Source organism: Bos grunniens, chromosome 6, assembly GCF_055505025.1.
Source record: "Bos grunniens cultivar Pamir isolate PY7600 chromosome 6, Bosgru_T2T1.0, whole genome shotgun sequence".
NCBI lineage: Eukaryota > Metazoa > Chordata > Mammalia > Artiodactyla > Bovidae > Bos > Bos grunniens.
Genome location: NC_141170.1, coordinates 107,027,735 through 107,048,792, shown reverse-complemented (window position 1 = coordinate 107,048,792; position 21,058 = coordinate 107,027,735). Strand labels below are relative to the sequence as shown.

General features: G+C 37.8%; 1 pseudogene across 1 annotated transcript in view; it reads left to right on the top strand.

The window, feature by feature from the left end:
* LOC147371176 (leucine-rich repeat and IQ domain-containing protein 4 pseudogene) overlaps positions 1–20,540 on the top strand; it is a 35,554-nt pseudogene extending 15,014 nt beyond the window's left edge. The window contains exon 3 of the transcript XR_015166019.1: positions 19,590–20,540. The product of XR_015166019.1 is annotated as a leucine-rich repeat and IQ domain-containing protein 4 pseudogene (transcript). The remainder of the gene's footprint in view (positions 1–19,589) is intronic.
* Positions 20,541–21,058: the final 518 nt, after the last annotated feature.

The window sequence follows — 21,058 nt, the reverse complement described above, 5'->3', positions numbered from 1 at the left end:
TCTCAAAAGAAAGACAAATGAAAGAAGACCCATAGTTAGAGAAACATGAAACTTAAGTACATCAAGAATAATATTATCCCTGGGAGTAGGTGGATAGAAGAAACGGGTGAGGGGGTCAGAATGCACAAACTTCCAATGATAAAATAAATAAGTTACGGGGATATAACACATTGTATGTGCTGTGCTTAATCACTCAGTCATGTCTGACTCTTTACAACCCCATGGACTATATCCCTCCAGGCTCCTCTGTCCATGCGGATTCTCCAGGCAGAAATACTGGAGTGGGTTGCCATGCCCTCCTCAAAGCATGTAGCATAGTGACTATAATTAATAATATTGTATTGTATATTTGAAAATTTCTGAGAGTGGATCTTGAAAGTCCTTATCACAAGAAAAAAATTTTAACTATGTGTAGAGATAGGTGTTAACTAAATTTATCATGGTGATCATTTTACAGTAAATACAATGTCAAATCATGTTATAACCTGAAACTAGTATAATGCTGTGCGTCAATTACATCTCAACCTTTAAAAAGAATAAAATCATCCAGAAAGAGAGGGGAAAAAGCTTTATGTTCAAATTAATTAGAATCCTATTGGTATCTCTGTTTCCAACTGACATACTATAGGTAGAGCATGATGAACCAATGCCTTCAAAAATGTAGAAAAAATCACATTAGTCCACAATTTTATCTACATCATTATTAAATCTGTTGGTAAAATAGAGATATCATTAGACATGCAAAGCATTAGAATATTTATCTCCAACATATATTCTCTCCCTAATTTACTGAAGGATTTACTCCAGGGGAAAAAAATGGAAGTATAAACATAAAATAGGAAACAAAGAATCTAATCAAAGAGCTCAATAAAGGGAAGTCTCAGCATTCAAGTGTTCAGTAGGTCTAAAGAGCAACTAGCTAAGACTTCAGGAAAGTAACAAGCAATACAAGATAATCAGAGTCCAAAGATAAAGAAACTACTCAAACCAAAAAAGGAATTCAATGACCTTCAATTAAGGGCATGAAACACACACTCCAGGAGATGGTGAAGGACAGAGACACCTGGCGTGTTGCAGTCCATGGGATTGCAAAGAGTCAGACATGACTTGGTGTCTGAACAACAACAATAACAGCACATACATCAGAGCAGGAAGATGGCGCCCACATTTTCTACCTTTGGAATCAACGTTTAGGAAAAGCTAAAAAGATTCCTTATGGTCACAAAATATACTGCAATTTTTACCAAATTGGCAATGTGTATGTAAAGAAACAGGGACAGCTGCTGGGAGATGGAAAGAGGAGGAAAGGGAGAGGGAAAGACAAAAGAGAAATGATGGTCAAAATTGAGAAAATAAAAGACACTGAATAATGAATAGAAGTTTGAATACATAATTTGTGTAGAAATATAGACTCACTACTGCTCAGCAGTACAAAATCATGTAGTTTTTTCTAAAATTGATCTAATATTTCTAACAAAGCTCCTGTTAAACTCAGTGCTAGTTTAAACTTGTTTCTTTTAAATAATTCAGTTTATTCGAGGTAAATGCCCTATCTGTAAGATTTCTTCCCTCTCATTTACTTTCCCTCCCTCCAAGCCTAACTTGATATGGAATCTCGTAGAAGGTGGTGTCAGCTCCGAGGTCACCGGGCCTCCCCAGTGCTGTTCCCTACTCATCTGGGCACTCACTGACTTCCCCTGTTAACATCTGCAGTGAAGAACTGTGTTCTGTTCTCTTGGCTCTGTCAGGCCTGTTGAGCTTGCCTTTTTGACCTAACTGCGCCTCGGCTCTCTCTGGCTGCCCCCTCCTTCATGTCTCAGCAAAGACCCCCTCCAGCACCTTGCTTAGTGTACACTCAAACCTTCCTGCTGTGGCCCCAGAAGCAGGCCAGCTGGTTTCCATTTCAGCTACTTCCCTGTCCCCAGGAGATTAGAGGAACGTATGAATCGATTCTGTATCACAAAGCCATAAATTACATTCTTTCTCTCTGTAACCACACAAAGCCTCCACATGTATCCTTCAGGGTTTGTGCACGAATACATTTCTGCAGACCTCACTCTCTGGCTTTCCCTCAACCACATAGGTCTCCGCCCCCCATCCCCAGGGCCGGAAGCTAGGGGAACGCATGCAAACAGGTGTTTCTACTGCCTCTCTCGCTCTTCTCTTTCCCACAGTCCACTAACTACAAAGGGCTTTCATTTACTCCCCTTCCTGTCTGGCATGCATTCGTCTACAACATATTCTCCATATTCCATTTGACTTCCACACCTTGACTGATGATGATGGAACTGTTATAGGAGGGGAAAAGGGAATAAAAAGATATTATTTTAATGGTTTCAAAATAGCAGACTACCTACATAAATTTAACCAATAGAGATAATAAAAAGATTGTTAAATGTACCTATATTTGAGAAGGAAAAGAGCGTGTGCCAAAAGAACTGAAACAAATGCTTAAAAACATTGCTCTCGGTAAGAGAATTATAGGTGAGAAGGGAAGGGCATGGACTATTGCTTTTTATTGTGAATCCTTGTGTACTATTTAACACACTATTTCACATTCCAAGTTCTTATGTCTTTACCCTAATTATGCCACGAATTCATCAGGAATAGTTTCTAGCAGTTCAGCCTTCTTGCCATTGATTCTTAAAGTCAGCCTCTTTGGTGGATCAGGCTGGCACTTCAACTGAATGCAGAGACATATTTATTTGTCTTTATGATGACTTTCCTTCATATATTTTGGGAATCTATCTCTAATGTTAGAGGAATTAATATACTCAGAATCTTTAAGAATCTTGCCTATGTTTAAACAAATGTTAAATTTGTTTAACATTATAAATCCTTCCAGCTTTACCAAGGTAATATTTGTGGAGCAGATGTTGCATGACTTTAAGAAAATAATCTTTCTAATCGTGGTATCTCCATCTATAAATGGGGATAACAGAGCATGTTCAATAAGAAGAACTAGTACAGCCACTATGGAGAACAGTGTGGAGATTCTTTAAAAAACTGGAAATAGGACTGCCATACGACCCAGCAATCCCACTGATGGGCATACACACTGAGGAAACCAGAACTGAAAGAGACATGTGTACCCCAATGTTCATCGCAGCACTGTTTATAATAGCCAGGACATGGAAGCAACCTAGATGCCCATCAGCAGATTGAATGGATAAGAAAGCTGTGGTACATATACACAATGGAGTATTACTCAGCCATTAAAAAGAATACATTTGAATCAGTTCTAATGAGGTGGATGAAACTGGAGCCTATTATACAGAATGAAGTAATCAGAAAGAAAAACACCAATACAGTATACTAACGCATATATATGGAATTTAGAAAGATGGTAACGACAACCCTGTATGCAAGACAGCAAAAGAGACACAGATGTACAGAACAGTCTTTTGGACTCTGTGGGAGAGGGCGAGGGGGGGATGATTTGGGAGAATGGCATTAAAACATGTATAATATCATATTAGAAACAAATCGCCAGTCCAGGTTCGATGCAGGATACAGGAAGCTTGGGGCTGGTGCACTGGGATGACCCAGAGGGATGGTATGGGGAGGGAGGTGGGAGTGGGGTTCAGGATGGGGAACACGTGTACACCCATGGTGGATGCATGTTGATGTATGGCAAAACCAAGACAATATTGTAAAGTAAAAAATAAATAAATAAAAAAAAGAGTGAACCAATAAGTTAATAATAACAGGTACTTTCTGATGGGCAACATAAAGTATACAACAAAACAAATTTTTATTCTTGAATCAAAAAAAAAAAGAGAAACTGGAGATACAAAGACACATTAAAGCTAAATTCTTCCATCTAAATTGTTTGTGTGCGTGACTAATTATTTAATCTTTTTGAAATAAAAAATTTAACCGTAATATGTCTAAGGTATTTTTTTCATTAAGTTCTCCTGGTAAATAAGGAAAAATTTTAAATCACATTCAGGTATTCCTTATTTCAGAATGTATTCCTCTTATCATATTGTGCATTTTTATTTTGTGCACTTGTTTTGTTTTCTTATTCAGAAATACAATACTAAATGAAGTCTTATCTATCCAGAATAATCTCCCTATCATTATTCTTCTTCTATCATATCCTATTTTGGGACATCTACCAAGTTTATTAATAACTGATTTAATCTTGCATAATATTTATTCTCTTCTTTAGTGTTTAATGCATATTTTAATTCTATTTTTAATTTCCTACTAAAAACTGCAGAGTTTTCTCATCTCCCCAGCTTGCTTTTTAACTTCCATCTTTTATATTAAATGGGTACTTCCTCACTCTTTTCATAAAGTCTAATTCTTTAAAAAGTTTTTACTAACTCAATGCAGAAAGTTTTTAAAATGTATTTCCATTTTTCCTATAATAAATCTTTTCCAAGTATATGTTTTTTCCACTTCTTCTAAATTATATTCCTTTTTAATGTTATAAAGTATTTCCATACCCTCAGTTTGTTGAGGTGTTTTTTTCCTCTGTTGACTCATCCTAGAATATAGAGTGATTTATCCAGGCCAGATGTCAGCCATAAACAGGACAGAGGGCTCTTAGAACCATACAGTGACCACCTGGTTGCTATTAGAACCCTATTTCCAGATATAAAGTTTCAGTTGGAGGCGGGTTGATAAAATTTCACTTCCCCAGGTCAGCAAGACTGGGAGCTTCAGAAAGAAATCAGAGCCTTTGAAGGGCAACTTAGTCTCTACAAGCCTGTCTCTCTCTTCAGTGAAACTGCAGCACACTAATTTCTAACTTTGGTTTCCAACTTCTTTGCTGTCCAGCATTTTCTGTCAATTCTGAGGTGTGACTCTATAGGTTCCCCTTTCTGGTTATGACACCAGTCAGATCAAAATGGAGCTGCATCACCCCGCTGGACTCTATGGTGACCTCTGACCTCTTCTTTTTCATGCAGTGCCCAAAACAGTTCCACCCTCAGTCCTTTGACCTCCCTTGTGCTTTTATTTTAGATTTTTCTCTCTTTCAAACAAGAAAAAAATAAATCACATGTCCATTAAAAATTTCATAGAGTACTATAAAATTTTACAGAAGACACAATTTATTTTTTCTCTACATATTTTGTTAAATTTATGTTTACCCCCTTCCAAAATTAAGTAGTCTTTAGGGAAAAAAATAGAAAGCCTATAAATTTTATTACACTATTCTAAATATTCAAGTACTACCAATGAAGTGTGTATGTCCATCACCCAGTCATGTCTGACTCCTTGTGACCCCATGAACTGTAGCCCACCAGGCTCCTGTGTCCATGGGATTCTCCAGGCAAGAATACTGGACTGGGTTGCCATTTCCTTCTCCAGGGGATCTTCCCAACCCAGGGATCAAACCTGGCTCTCCAGCATTACGGACAGATTTTTTACTGTCTGAGCCACCAAGGAAGCCCCAAGTACCAATAAAGAGTGAATATATAAGGGATGCATGAAACATCGACCTTTGGCTCATAAGTTCTACACTTTACTTAATCATCTTGGTCCTCCCTGGCTTTGTTTGCACCGAGACCCTTTCCTGCTGTTTTCCTTGCCCGCCTCTGTATCGTGGGGTGAGGTGGGTTAGGAGTATGGGGAACTGAGTCCCGCCAGCTTCATTTCCAGACGTGCATGTCTCTTGGCCCTGGCTCATCGTGATTCAGGAAAGCACTAGCAGGTCACTTGAAAGAGGGAAGAAGCAGAGAGGCAGCCAGCCATATTCCTTCCTCTGCATCACAGGTGGCATTTCCAATTAATTTTTTCTCTCTCTCTTCAACTCTGATAGGTCTATTGTGATTGCATTCTATCGCAGGTAACCCCTGTGCCCTGAGCTTTGATAAAACTACCTATGTCCTGTATCCCTCCAACCTAGGAATGGTGGCGTCTTGTAGCTGTTAAATCTGAGTTGCCTTGCCAACCTGATGCCTTCTTAATTCTTTTGTCACATATGTAACCAGTTACCTTCATTAAATCCCTTCTGCTTCACTTAGTGTTTTCCAATTAATATCCTGATACCCATGCCATTACATTAATATATAAAACTATTAATATCTCAAATTTTTCCCCACTATAAGTTAATTAGCTTTAGTGCTATGTTTTCAGTGGTTCATTAACGCTATTGACCGTGTTGATCATAATATGAAAATAAATACATATTTTAACTCCCTTTCCTAGATTCTTCCTCAAAGCCAAACAAAAAAAAAAAAGTTGTTTTACCTACATAGGAGTTTAAATTTCAAAGATCAATACAATACCAATACAAGGTCAACAAATACTTCTTGACTTTTGCTTTGGGCTTCCCGGGTGGCTCAGTGATAAAGAATCCATCGGCCAACACAGGAGATATGGGTTCAATCTCTGGGTAAAGAAGATCCTCTGGAAAAGGGAATGGCAACCCATTCCAATATTCTTGCCTGGAAAATTCCATGGACGGAGGAGCCTGGCAGGCTATAGTCCATGCGGTCACAAAGAGTTGGACATGACTAAGCACGCATGCACACAGTTTTCTTTCTGTTTCCTTTTATTTATCTGTCAAAACCTAAGAAACTAAGCATCCAGACCTGAGTTAGTTATTTATAGACTCTTATGTGACAATTACATGCCAATTAACTAACAGTTGAATTCTTATATTTGAAATAATTTTAAAATATTAAGTGATATGGTGTTACTTTCTGAGCAATAAAATATTTTCATATAGTCTGCAGAAATTCCACTTTTTCATAAAACTGAAATATTCACAATTGAAAAAGTGACAGATTTTATTGCCATGTTAAGCAAGGGTATCAGTTTCCACTTCACAGTTGGATAATGATTAGTTATATACTTTAAGCATTGTATATTACCAAAATCATGTGCTCTGGTTAAACAGAAATAGCAATTCATAGCAATTAAGCCCAGTAAGACATTTCCCTTAGAGTCGCTTAAAAACTGAATCAAAGCCAATAGGTCTTGCCTTCTGCTAATGCAGTAAGACTCTGAATGGGCCAAAGTCTTCTGGAGATTCTGCCAAAGGACTTTGAAATTTCCTGTTATTATTACATCTGGATATTTTGCTATAATGATATATGCGGAAAGGATTAGAGAAATATATGGGTAAATTGATATGATAATTGCTACAGCTTTGTTACACTTTATCATTTTATTGCTGTTTATGAGTTCAGCTACTGGCTTTGAAGATTTTCTTTGAACAGGGCTTAAAGTTTTTCCACTCTGCTTACCTACACATCATGCTCCTCCAGGGGTATCAACCTTTTCATACCCTTGTGTCTATTTCTCTAGCTAGAACTCTGTAGACACAATGAATCAACACCCTTACACAGTAAGAAAATAATGTATCAGATCAGATCAGTCCCTCAGTCGTGTCCGACTCTTTGCGACCCCATCAATCGCAGCACGCCAGGCCTCCCTGTCCATCACCAACTCCTGGAGTTCACTCAGACTCACGTCCATCGAGCTGGTGATGCCATCCAGCCATCTCATCCTCTGTCGTCCCCTTCTCCTCCTGCCCCCAATCCCTCCCAGCATCAGAGTCTTTTCCAATGAGTCAACTCTTCCCATGAGGTGGCCAAAGTATTGGAGTTTCTGCTTCAGCATCAGTCTTACAAATGGACACCCAGGACTGATCTCCTTTGAATGGACTGGTTGGATCTCCTTGAGGTCCAAGGGACTCTCAGGAGTCTTCTCCAACACCAAAGTTCAAAAGCATCAATTCTTCAGTGCTCAGCTTTCTTCACAGTCCAACTCTCACATCCATACATGACGACAGGAAAAACCACAGCCTTGACTAGACGGACCTTTGTTGGCAAAGTAAGGTCTCTACTTTTGAATATGCTGTCTAGGTTGGTCATAACTTTCCTTCCAAGGAGTAAGCATCTTTTAATTTCATAGCTGCAGTCACCATCTGCAGTGATTTTGGAGTCCAAAAAAATAAAGTCTGCCACTGTTTCCACTGTTTCCCCATCTATTTCCCAAGTAGTGATGAGACCAGATGCCATAATCTTTGTTTTCTGAATGTTGAGCTTTAAGCCAACTTTTTTACTCTCCTCTTTCACTTTCATCAACAGTTCCTCTTCACTTTCTTTTAGTTCCTCTTCACTTTCTGCCATAAGGGTGGTGTCATCTGCATATCTGAGGTTATTGATATTTCTCCCAGCAACCTTGATTCTAGCTTGTGCTTCATCCAGCCCAGCATTTGTCATGATGTACTCTGCATATAAGTTAAATAAGCAGGGTGACAATATAAAGCCTTGATGTACTCCTTTTCCGATTTGGAACCAGTCTGTTGTTCCATGTCCAGTTCTAACTGTTGCTTCCTGACCTGCATACAGGTTTCTCAAGTGGCAGCTCAGGTGGTCTGGAATTCCCATATCTTTCAGAATTTTCCACAGTTTATTGTGATCTACACAGTCAAAGACTTTGGCATAGTCAATAAAGCAGAAATAGATGTTTTTCTGGAACTCTCTTGCTTTTTCCATGATCCAGCGGATGTTGGCAATTTGTTCTCTGGTTCCTCTGCCTTTTCTAAAACCAGCTTGAACATCTGGAACTTCACGTTTCACTTATTGCTGAGGCCTGTCTTGGAGAATTTTGAGCATTAATTTACTGGCGTGTGAGATGAGTGCAATTGTGCAGTAGTTTGAGCATTCTTTGGCATTGCCTTTCTTTAGGATTGGAATGAAAACTGACCTTTTCCAGTCCTGTGGCCACTGCTGAGTTTTCCAAATTTGCTGACATATTGAGTGCAGCACTTACACAGCATCATCTTACACAATTTCAAATAGCTCTACTGGAATTCCATCACCTCCACTAGCTTTGTTCTTAGTGAGGCTTTATAAGGCCTACTTGACTTCACATTCCAGGATGTCTGGCTCTAGGTGAGTGATCACACCATTGTGATTATCTGGGTCATGAAGATCTTTTTTGTACAGTTCTGTGTATTCTTGCCACCTCTTCTTAATATCTTCTGCTTCTGTTAGGTCCATACCATGTCTGTCCTTTATCAAGCCCATCTTTTCATGAAATGTTAGTTGGTATCTCTAATTTTTTTGAAGAGATATCTAGTCTTTCCCATTCTGTTGTTTTCCTCTATTTCCTTGCATTGATTGCGAGGAAGGCTTTCTTATCTCTCCTTGCTATTCTGTGGAACTCTGCATTCAGATGCTTATATCTTTCCTTTTCTCCTTTGCTTTTTGCTTCTCTTCTTTTCACAGCTATTTGTAAGGCCTCCCCAGACAGCCATTTTGCTTTTGTGCATTTCTTTTCCATGGGGATGGTCTTGATCCCTGTCTCCTGTACAATGTCACGAACCTCATTCCATAGTTCATCAGGCACTCTATCTATCAGATCTAGTCCCTTACATCTATTTCTCACTTCCAGTGTATAATCATAAGGGATTTGATTTAAGTCATACCTGAATGGTCTAGTGGTTTTCCCTACTTTCTTCAATTTAAGTCTGAATTTGGCAATAATGAGTTCATGATCTGAGCCACAGTCAGCTCCCAGTCTTGACATACATATACACAGTTATATCCGTGTTAGGCATACATATACACAGTTATATCTATGTTGCTGCTAAGTCGCTTCAGTCGTGTCCAATTCTGTGCAACCCTGTAGACGGCAGCCCACCAGGCTCTGCCGTCCCTGGGATTCTCCAGGCAAGAATGCTGGAGTGGGTTGCCATTTCCTTCTCCAATGCATGAAAGAGAAAAGTGAAAGTGAAGTCTCTCAGTCATGTCTGGACTGGACTATTAGTGACCCCATGGACTGCAGTCTACCAGGCTCCTCCATCCATGGATTTTCCAGGCAAGAGTACTGGAGTGGGGTGCCATTGCCTTCTCCGTATATCCATGTTAGACCTCATTAATAGGGGGTGCTAAGGGAAACTGAGGGCCTGCAGGAGGGAGAAGGCACTCGCATCTTCCTGATTGCTTTCTGTGGACATCCTGCCTTCCTCTTGCTTTGTGACTATCATCCTAGCAGTTTATATATATATATATATATATATATTTTTTTTTTTTTTTTTTTAACCTCAGCAAGGGCAGTTCTGACCCACTCTGTGCTATACTATGCTAAGTCACTTCAGTCGTGTCCGACTCTGTGTGACCCCATACACGGCAGCCCACCAGGCTCCCCCATCCCTGGGATTCTCCAGGCAAGAATACTGGAGTGTGTTGCCATTTCCTTCTCCAATGCATGAAAGTGAAAAGTGAAAGCGAAGTCACTCAGTCGTGTCCGACTCAGCGACCCCATGGACTGCTGCCTACCAGGCTCCTCCATCCATGGGATTTTCCAGGCAAGAGTACTGGAGTGGGGTGCCATTGCCTTCTCTGGTTCTGACCCATAGAAAATACTGAATCCAGGTTTCAGTGTTTCCAAAACTTGCAGAACAAGCTTCATCACTTTCTGCTCCTCAGAGACACTAGTGTCAGCCAGCTTACAAAGTCTGGTTCCCAAGTTATTAAGTTTCAGTAATTCCAGCCTCTTTCAGAAGGGTGGTAGGTGTTTTTTGGATCTGCTACCTCCATTAGAGCTTATAGCTCCTTTTCATCCTCTCAGTTATTTAACTAATAGTTTTATGCTCCCCTAACAATAGGTACAGAATTCTCTCTGTTCAAATGCATGGTGTCCCTTTTGTTTCCCCACTGGACCATGGCTGATACTAGATCCTGAATCGTTCTTAGACAGTTGTAAAACTCACCCTACCAATACGAAAAGGTGAAAAAAAGACCCAAGACAGTCGCAGTAAAAACACATGGAAGATAAGAGTCGCCATAAAAAGCCAGAACAATATTTTAAAAAAAAATAAGTCAGTGAAGGACCAAGAATTAAAACGAGCTTGAGCTTGAGGACAGCTGATAGCAACAATTACGGCTTTTAGGACATCAGAGCTCACCCCACCTCCTCTCTAACCTATGTTCCAACCCTACTATGAATTTCAGAAAGATCTGCAGAAACCAAGAGTACAAGGACTCCGTGAGCTATTTAGCGTTAATGATGCAGCATAGTAAAGTGAATATTTGTTATATATCTCTTTATTAAGTTTACTTCTATAAACAGCTAATATTCTTTTTCTGAAAGGTGTCTAAGATTGCCTTTCCATTAATATGCTAATATTAATACAAATTCTGGGAGTGTAAGCAAATTTGGAAAACTCAGCAGTGGCCACAGGACTGGAAAAGTTCAGTTTTCATTCCAATCCTAAAGAAAGGCAACGCCAAAGAATACTCAAACTACTGTACAATAGCACACATCTCACATGTTAGTAAAGTAATGCTCAAAATTCTCCAAGCCAGGCTTCAGCAATACGTGAACCGTGAACTTCCAGATGTTCAAGCTGGTTTTAGAAAAGGCAGAGGTACCAGAGATCAAATTGCCAACATCCGCTGGATCATGGAAAAAGCAAGAGAGTTCCAGAAAAACATCTATTTCTGCTTTATTGACTATGCCAAAGCCTTTGACTGTGTGGATCACAATAAACTGTGGAAGATTCTGAAAGAGATGGGAATACCAGACCACCTAACCTGCCTCTTGAGAAATTTGTATGCAGGTCAGGAAGCAACAGTTAGAACTGGACATGGAACAACAGACTGGTTCCAGATAGGAAAAGGAGTACATCAAGGTTGTATATTGTCACCCTACTTATTTAACTTATATGCAGAGTACATCATGAGAAACACTGGGCTGGATGAAGCATAAGATAAGATCAGTCACTCAGTCGTGTCCGACTCTTTGTGACCCCATGAATCACAGCACACCAGGCCTCCCTATCCATCACCAACTCCCGGAGTTCACTCCGACTCACGTCCATCAAGTCAGTGATGCCATCCAGCCATCTCATCCTCTGTCGTCCCCTTCTCCTCTTGCCCCCAATCCCTCCCAGCATCAGAGTCTTTTCCAGTGAGTCAACTCTTCGCATGAGGTGGCCAAAGTACTGGAGTTTCAGCTTTAGCATCATTACTTCCACAGAAATCCCAGGGCTGATCTCCTTCAGAATGGACTGGTTGGATCTCTTTGCAGTCCAAGAGACTCTCAGGAGTCTTCTCCAACACCACAGTTCAAAAGCATCAACTCTTCAGCGCTCAGCCTTCTTCACAGTCCAACTCTCACATCCATACATGACCACAGGAAAAACCATAGCCTTGACTAGACAGACCTTTGTTGGCAAAGTAATGTCTCTGCTTTGGAATATGTTATCTCGGTTGGTCATAACTTTCCTTCCAAGGAGTAAGCATCTTTTAATTTCATGGCTGCAGTCACCATCTGTAGTGATTTTGGAGCCCCGAAAAATAAAGTCTGACACTGTTTCCACTGTTTCCCCATCTATTTCCCATGAAGTGATGGGACCGGATGCCATGATCTTCGTTTTCTGAATGTTGAGCTTTAAGCCAACTTTTTCACTCTCCACTTTCACTTTCATCAAGAGGCTTTTTAGTTCCTCTTCACCTTCTGCCATAAGGGTGGTGTCATCTGCATATCTGAGGTTATTGATATTTCTCCAGGCAATCTTGATTCCAGCTTGTGTTTCTTCCAGTCCAGCGTTTCTCATGATGTATTCTGCATATAAGTTAAATAAACAGGGTGACAATATACAGCCTTGACGAACTCCTTTTCCTATTTGGAACCAGCCTGCTGTTCCATGTCCAGTTCTAACTGTTGCTTACTGACATGCATACAAATTTCTAAACTTTTTCAAATAAGGTCCGTCTAGTAAAGGCTATGATTTTTCCAGTGGTCATGTATGGATTTGAGAGTTGGACTATAAAGAAAGCTAGCACCGAAGAATTGATGCTTTCGAACTGTGGTGTTGGAGAAGACTCTTGAGAGTCCCTTGGACTGCAAGTATATCCAACCAGTCCATCCTAAAGGAAATCAGTCCTGAATGTTCATTGGAAGGACTGATGTCGAAGCTGAAACTGCAATACTTTGGCCACCTGATGCGAAGAGCTGACTCATTAGAAAAGACCCTGATGCTGGGAAAGATTGAGGGTAGGAGGAGAAGGGGATGACAGAGGATGAGATGGTTGGATGGCATCACTGACTCGATGGACATGGGTTTGGGTGGACTCTGGGAATTGATGATAGACAGGGAGGCCTGGCATGCTGCAATTCATGGGGTCTCAAAGAGTCGGACATGACTGAGCAACTGAACTGAACTGAACTGAAACCACATACAGTTAGCCTTCACTAATTTGATGACTCAAATTAGTCATTGTGAGATATAATTAAATAGTATGGATGATTCAGAATCTAAAGGACAGAGATTTATACATTGGTCCATCAGCTATTTCCTAGAACATGTGTACAGTAAAAAGGTTTACAAAGAAATCAAAGAACTGAAAGAAAATGTAAGTTGAACATATGTATTATTGGTAATGGAAAAGATCTTTTGAGATGAAATAATGTCAGAGATCATTAAAAGCAAATCTTATAGATTTAACATTAAAATTGGAAATATTAGTACCTTAAAAATGACAAATAAAAAGTAAAAGACACACTGAAAATATTAATGATATAAACCTTAGTATATTTTATAAATAAGCAATCATAAGTCAATATAAAATGATAAATGCACTAACAGAATAAGAAACAGTGGTTAATATATAATTTATAAAAAGAAATACAACTAGTCAAAAATATATCCAACAATGAAAATGTATTAAATGCAATAATAATTTTCATGTTTCAAACTAACAAAGAGTTTAGGGAAATGGTACCTTACGCACTATGGTGGATTGTGGAACAGGATATTGTTTACATATTTTCATCAAACAATATGACAAGAGATACAATTTATTTTAATTCCAAAGTTTTTATACCTTTTAACTTACTAATTTTATTCCTACAGAAATTTAATCCAACAGAAATGATCAGAAAAGTGGACAAAATCTATGTTGGAACTGTTTACAATCCTAAAACAACTCAAATATTTGCACTAAAGGATTATGTTGTTATAATATTACAAACAAATAGAATATTAAAATATTTGTTGATACTAGAAAAAAATCCATATTTTGTGGAAAACTTGTGCCTTTAAAAATTTATGCTTTCCACACATTTAATGTGACTCTCATGCACTGTTTCTCATTATGGCCAATGTTGAAATGATGGTTATTGGTAACAGAGAAAAAAAAGAATTGCAAAGATAGAATGAACAGTTCACATACACCCTTCAGGAAGCTTCCTTTAATGCTGACATCTGATATAACCATAGTAAATGCAGCAAAACTAAAAGAATAGCATTAATAAAGTATTATTAATAACATATTTTTAAAAAGAAAGAATATTTGTGCTTTTCTATTTCTTTCAAGATTACATTTTTGGCTGATTTTTTTTTTCATTCTTCTTGCCTTCCAAAACCTGTTAAAATGTGGTATTAAAATAACTGTGTCCCTCAGTTTGCTCAGTTCATTTTTAGACTGCAGTACTTTTTGTAGTTGTTAATAATTTGCTTTTCAGGTTTTTACAGAGTTAGGGAGGGGAATAAAGACAGCTATCAATTAAAATATTTCACAAAATTAAATTCTATATTTGTAAGTTTCATTTTTATTGTGCAGCATTTAGGGAGTGTCTACAAATTACCTTACTCCTGATAAGTTTTTTATTTCTTCTCTCTGAATTAAACCTTGATTCTGAACTCTAGCTCTTTTTTTTTTTAATTAAAATGATCAAGGAAATAGAAGGAAAAATTGTGCATTATTTGGAGAAGTATTGTCATACTGTCTGCCCTTTATATAAAGTTATATACATCCTATTAACTTTTTCCCAAATATCCAAGGGTTTTCTTTGAGAATGGAATTATTCCTTTATCCTTTTCTTTATGATAGAGTTTTTAAAGCATTAGAATTAAATTTCTCAGGCTTTTTTGAAACCAAATGAAGAAAATTCTTAAAAAACATTTCTATCTCAGCATTCTTCTTTAAAGGAAAAAAATAATAAATATTTGAAAGTCCTATGTAACAGTCAACTTGAAATATGTAAGTTGTAACCAATAATACAAGGAAGGCATTTTTCCCAGAACATTTCCTGAACACATTAAACACAGTTAGGCACACATGTGTACAGTTTCTCAGAAGAATCTACAATATCAAGACATTATTTAACCAGAGTGAAAAACTACTTCTCGTATTCCACACTGTTGAAACAGAGTCACCAGTGTTTAAAATTTTTTTAAAAAAATTATCGAAGATGAATGGAAAGCCTTATCAAGTTAATGTCATGCTATTCCACCATAAATTCCTTTTAGTCCTCTGGGTTTTATACATTATGGTACATATTAGAAAATGGTTACACTATTGAACAGTTACTAGTGGCCACATTAAACTTAATAAATGGTAGTTGAGAGATTTGCCAGTGTAAATGCAGCTTACTAAACTGTAAGGGAAGTATGATTAGGTAGTTATATTTGAGATTTTTTAATCTAACAGAGGAAATAACATAAGAAATAACTGATAAGAAAGAATCACAAAAAATATATATATATGCAAAGCTTTCTTTTAATTGATTTTGGAATTGGAAAAGAGTAACTAGAGAACATCAGTGTAAGAGCTAAAAACAAATACTGCCAATTACTTTTCATTTTCTGTGAGTAGTGAAACGTATACTCAAGAAAAAGGTATCTCTGAATATGTACCTTCTTAATTACAAATTCACTTATCCCTTTTTCCTTTCACTTGCGGAGACAAATTGGAGCTAACGATTTTAAAATAAAAGTTTATTGCACTGATAAGGTCAATTTCACACTTTTCTTACAAAATCAAATATTTTACATTAAGTTGCGATTTGTATTTTGTATAAGCACACCTTCCTTGTCATTCTTTTACTAACATACAGTATAGGTAGATCATATTTAAACCAAAAGGCATCATCTAAGTATTATACGGGTTTTACCTGGTCTATCAGGAAAATCATGTTTTTTTCAGAATGAAAAACAATTGTTTTATTCCAATTCCCATACTTTCCTTCATATGACAATAACTAACAACCTTTTACAAATATGGAAATTACCCCACTGAAATGCTATAAACTTGAAATTCTCCAAGAGCATGACTGTGTAATGAGAGTCTAGAGCTATGTAGGAGCATACACTGCCTATCCCAGTATACAGCAAATGAACCATTTGCTTTAACATTTCCTAAATTTTTTCTGAAATCAGTTCTTTTTTGACAGAGTGAGAAATACTAAACTTGGACATTGAGACTTTATTGTGATTTCTTTTGCTCTGAGTTTCCTGTCAAGACTTTAGAAAATATACCTTTGTAGAACATTCTCAGTGTGGCAGCTCTAAGCTTTCAGACACAGATTCCGCTTACTTCAGTGGCAAGCCCAAAAGCAACCAGGTTCTACAGATAAGGAGAGATTATGCTCCTCCACAGACAGTGCTATCTGCTTAGTTTTTCTTGAATATGAAATAACTGATCTTGGAAACTTCTTTATTGTCTTTGTTTATGAAATGAAGCAGAAAATGGAAACCTCTTTTTAACAAAAAGGCCTCATTAAGATTGTTCTTTAAGGAATGCCATTAACCTAGATTTTCCTTACTCTTGGCAGCAGAATTGCTTCCCTATTAGTCAGGGAGGATCCTCCCTGTTCATTTCGCCACCTAAAAACCAAAACGCTTTAACTTTCACTGAACCTACACTCTATGGTTATATATAAAGTGACTATAAAGAATGAACAAAATATAATTCTGATATTAGGATTTAGCCACTTCTTACATAGGACCCATGGCATTTTTAAGCTTTGACCATTCTACTCTGGTTCCTTTTCTGCTTATCTCATAATATGGCTATCCCATTCAGCTGGTACTGACAAGTATGTTTCTTATTCTAGATTCCTTAGTCAGACAATTTAATCTGAGCCCTCTGTGTCTATGGTCTGACTGTGGTCGATATTTTTATTAATACACTGGTTCAGCATTTGACAGCCAAACATCTTGGGAAACAGGTGTTAAAATATGTACTGTAAAAGAGAATTTACCTCCAATAGGAATGGAAACTGAAAATAGATGAAATATTAGATTAAAAATGAACACAAGTATATTTCTTTTGCTATAGTAAGTATCAATAATAGTCCTCAACCAACACCCAGGACAACATCCAAAAGTTTTAGATTACAGAAGTGAATTACTTCACATCCAGTTGCAATTAGTTTATACTGCCCTTAGACTCACTAGAAATTACAACTGAGAGCCTTTCAAAGTAGAAAATAGGTACACTTTCTATATTTGTCTCCAGTCGACCTTATCTCTTCCACTCTTTCAGGAGCAAGGATCTTAGTAATAACCAGTGGATCTCTGTTTACTGGTCTTTCACATATTTAAAGATAGTTTTATGTAATGCATATAAAAATATTGGACAAGGACCAAAGCCCATATAAAACAGAGTTATAAAGTATATATTACACTGTCACTGTAGTTTAGTCACTAAGTCATGTCCGGTTCTTTGGGACCCCATGAATTGCAGCACACCAGGCTTCCTTGTCCTTCACTGTCTCCCAGAGTTTGCTCAAACTCATGTTCATTGAGTCAGTGATGCCATCCAACAATCTTATCCTCTGTCTTATCCCCTTCTTCTCCAGCCCTCAGTCTTTCCCAGCATCAGGGTCTTATCCAATGAGTTAGTTCTTCACATGAGGTGACCAAAGTATTGGAGCTTCAGCTTCAGCATCACTCCTTCCAATGAATATTCAGGGTTGATTCCCTTTAGGATCAAATGGTTTGATCTCCTTGAAATCCAAGGGACTCTCAAGAGTCTCCTCCCATACCACAATTTGAAAGCATCAGTTCTTCAGTGCTCAACCTTCTTTATGGTCCAATTCTCATATCCGTACATGACTACTGGAAAAACCATAGCTTTGACCATACAAATCTTTGTTAGCAAAATTATGTCTTTGCTTTTTAATATGCTGTCTGGGATTGTCATAGTTTTCTTTCCAAGGAGAAAATGTCTTTTAATTTCATGGCTGCAGTCACTGTCCACAGTGAATTTGGAGCCCAAGAAAATAAAATCTGGCAGTGTTCCCACTTTCCCCCCACTTATTTGCCATGAAGTGATGGGACCAGATGCAATGATCTTAGTTTTTTGAATGTTGAGTTTTAAGCCAGCTTTTTCACTCTCCTCTTTCACTCTCATTAAGAGGCTCTTTAGTTTTTCTTCACTTTCTGCCATTAGAGGTATCATCTGCATATCTGGAGTAGTTGATATTTCTCCCTGCAATCTTGATTCCAGCTTGTGAGTCATTCAGCCTAGCACTTTACACGATGTACTCTGCATAGAAGTTAAATAAGCAGGGTAACAATATACAGCCTTGATGTACTCCTTTTCCAATTTGGAACCAGTCCATCATTCCATGTCCAGTTCTAACTGTTGCCTCCTGACCTGCATACAGGTTTCTCAGGAGACAGGAAAGGTGATCTGGTATTCCCATCTCTTGAAGAATTTTCCAGTTTGCTGTGATTCACACAGTCAAAGGCTTAAGTGTAGTCAATGAAGCAGAAGTAGATGTTTGTCTGGAACTCCCTAGCTTTTTCTGTGATCCAACAAATGTTGGCAATATGATCTCTGGTTCCTCTGTCTTTTCTAAATCCAGCTTGTATATCTGGAATTTCTTGGTTCACGTACTGCTGAAGCCTAGCTTGAGGGAAATGAGCACAATTGTGTGATAGTTTGAACTTTCTTTGTCTTGCCCTTCTTCGGGATTGGGATGAAAACTGACCTTTTCCGGTCCTGTGGCCACTGCTGAGTTTTCCAAATTTGCTGATATATTGAGTGCAGTACTGTAACAGCATCACGTTTTAGGATTTGAAATAGCTCAGCTGGAATCCCATCACCTCCACTACCTCTGTTCGTAGTAACGTTTCCTCGGGCCCACTTGGCTTCACACTCCAGGATGCCTGGCTCTGGGTGAGTATACATGTGTATTGTTGCTGTTGACATTTAGTCACTAAGGGGCGTCTCACTCTTTGCAACACCATGGACTGTAGCCCGCCAGGCTCCTCTGTTCAAGGGATTTCCCAGGCAAGAAAATTAGAGTGGGCTGCTATTTTCTCCTCCTGGGGAATCTTCCTGGACCATGGATCAAAACCACCTCTCCTTTTTCCCCTGTACTGGCAGGCAGATTCTTTACTGCTGAGCCACAAGGGCTCTACCACGTATGTGTAAATATATACATATTTTTTTGTCTACTTCACCCAAAAAAGACTCAGAGAAAAAAACCTCCTACTTTATTTGCCTGTAACTTCTTCCCTTTTACTTTTTTTTACTTTTAATAGTTTTTGCTTCACACATTTTGGAACTATGTTATCTGAAACGTGAATGTCTGTGATCACTATAGCTTTATTGTAGATTGGACATTTTCAAATATATATAATTCTCTTATGTTTTTAATCCATTTCCCTTGAATTATTATATGTTCTGTTATTATTATTGCTGCCCTTAATTTCTTTCTGCTTTCAATGAATAGGTAATACTGTCAACATTCATTTTAATTTTCTTTTAGGGTGACATTTCACTTTTGTTTCATGATGGCATATCATTGAATTATTGTATAACATTCATCTTAATAAGAATCTATACTCAATCATATTTATTGTAAAACTGTGTAAGTTGGCTGCGCCGCTCCTTCCGGCGCCTGGTTAACCTGCAGTTTCTCGACCTCAGCCAGAACTTTCTGGAACATTGTCCGTTGCAGATTTGTTCGCTGAAGAACCTGGAAGTCTTGGCCCTGGATGATAATAAAATATGCCAGTTACCTTCAGACTTCGGTTCACTTTCAAAACTGAAGATTCTTGGACTAACGGGAAATCAGTTCTCTTCATTTCCGAAAGAGATCCTTTCTTTAGCGTCTTTAGAGAAATTATACATTGGCCAAGATGAGGGAGCCAAGCTTACCCATCTGCCAGAATGCATTAAGAGACTACAGAATCTTAAAGAGCTGTATATTGAGAACAATCATCTCGAATACCTGCCTGTATCCTTGGGATCAATGCCTAACTTGGAAATTCTTGATTGCCACTGCAATCTAATTAAGCAACTCCCAGATGCTATTTGCCAAGCACAAGCTTTGAAAGAATTACGGTTCGAGGACAACTTGATCACTTATCTTCCAGAGAATTTGGATAGTCTAGTGAATCTAGAAGTTCTGACACTAACGGGCAACCCCATGGAAGAACCCCCAATGTCGGTGTGTGCCAAAGGCACTGAAGCTGTGTGGGAATACCTTAGAGAAAGGAGAAATATGAAAGAATTGGCAACAAAGATTCAGGCTTGGTGGCGTGGAATGATGGTACGCAAAGGACTTGGGAGATTTGAAGAACTGCTAAAATTGCAAAAGAAGGGAAGGAATTCTCCAAAAGATAAGAAAGGAAAGAAAGATGTAAAAGGAAAACCTGTAAAGAAAAATAAATAATTCTATAAATGTACGAATTGAGGTAATGAAACCTGGTGGATTAAGAAGGCAAAATCTCTAGGAATTAGATGCCTATCATACAAAAATTACTCACAGAGTTACAGTTGCATAGAAAAATAAAGATTCTTTTACTGAAAAAAAAAAAAAAACAACTGTGTAAGTTAACTTACTTTTGATTTTATTTTATATTTCCTCTGCAATTTTTATACTTCTTTTTTATTTTTATTTTCATGTATTATACATGGTTGTTGAACCCATGCTGTTTTTTAATGAGTTAGGTGTTGTATATCTTCTTTTTAATTCTATTAATAATAATATTCATATTTTTAAATGTGAACATGTATTTTTCTAATATTATCAAGAAAGAAGCAATAACTACTCACTCCCTCTTTTTTTTTTTTTTTTAATGTATATACAGCGAGTAGCAAGTAGATGGTAATGAGAGAGAATTCCATTTGGCTGAAATGATAGAGTTAGGCAGTATTTTTCTCCCCTAGCTCTGAAAAAGGCAAAAAAAAAAAAAAAAATCAAATTTTGTGATCACAAAATAGTGTTGTATTGACATTATGCTTTGTTAAAAACTGGGTTAAAAAGTAACAATGGCTAAACTCAAGTGCAGATTTGGTCCTTAAGTATTTTTGATTCACAGTACTCTTAGTTAATTGTT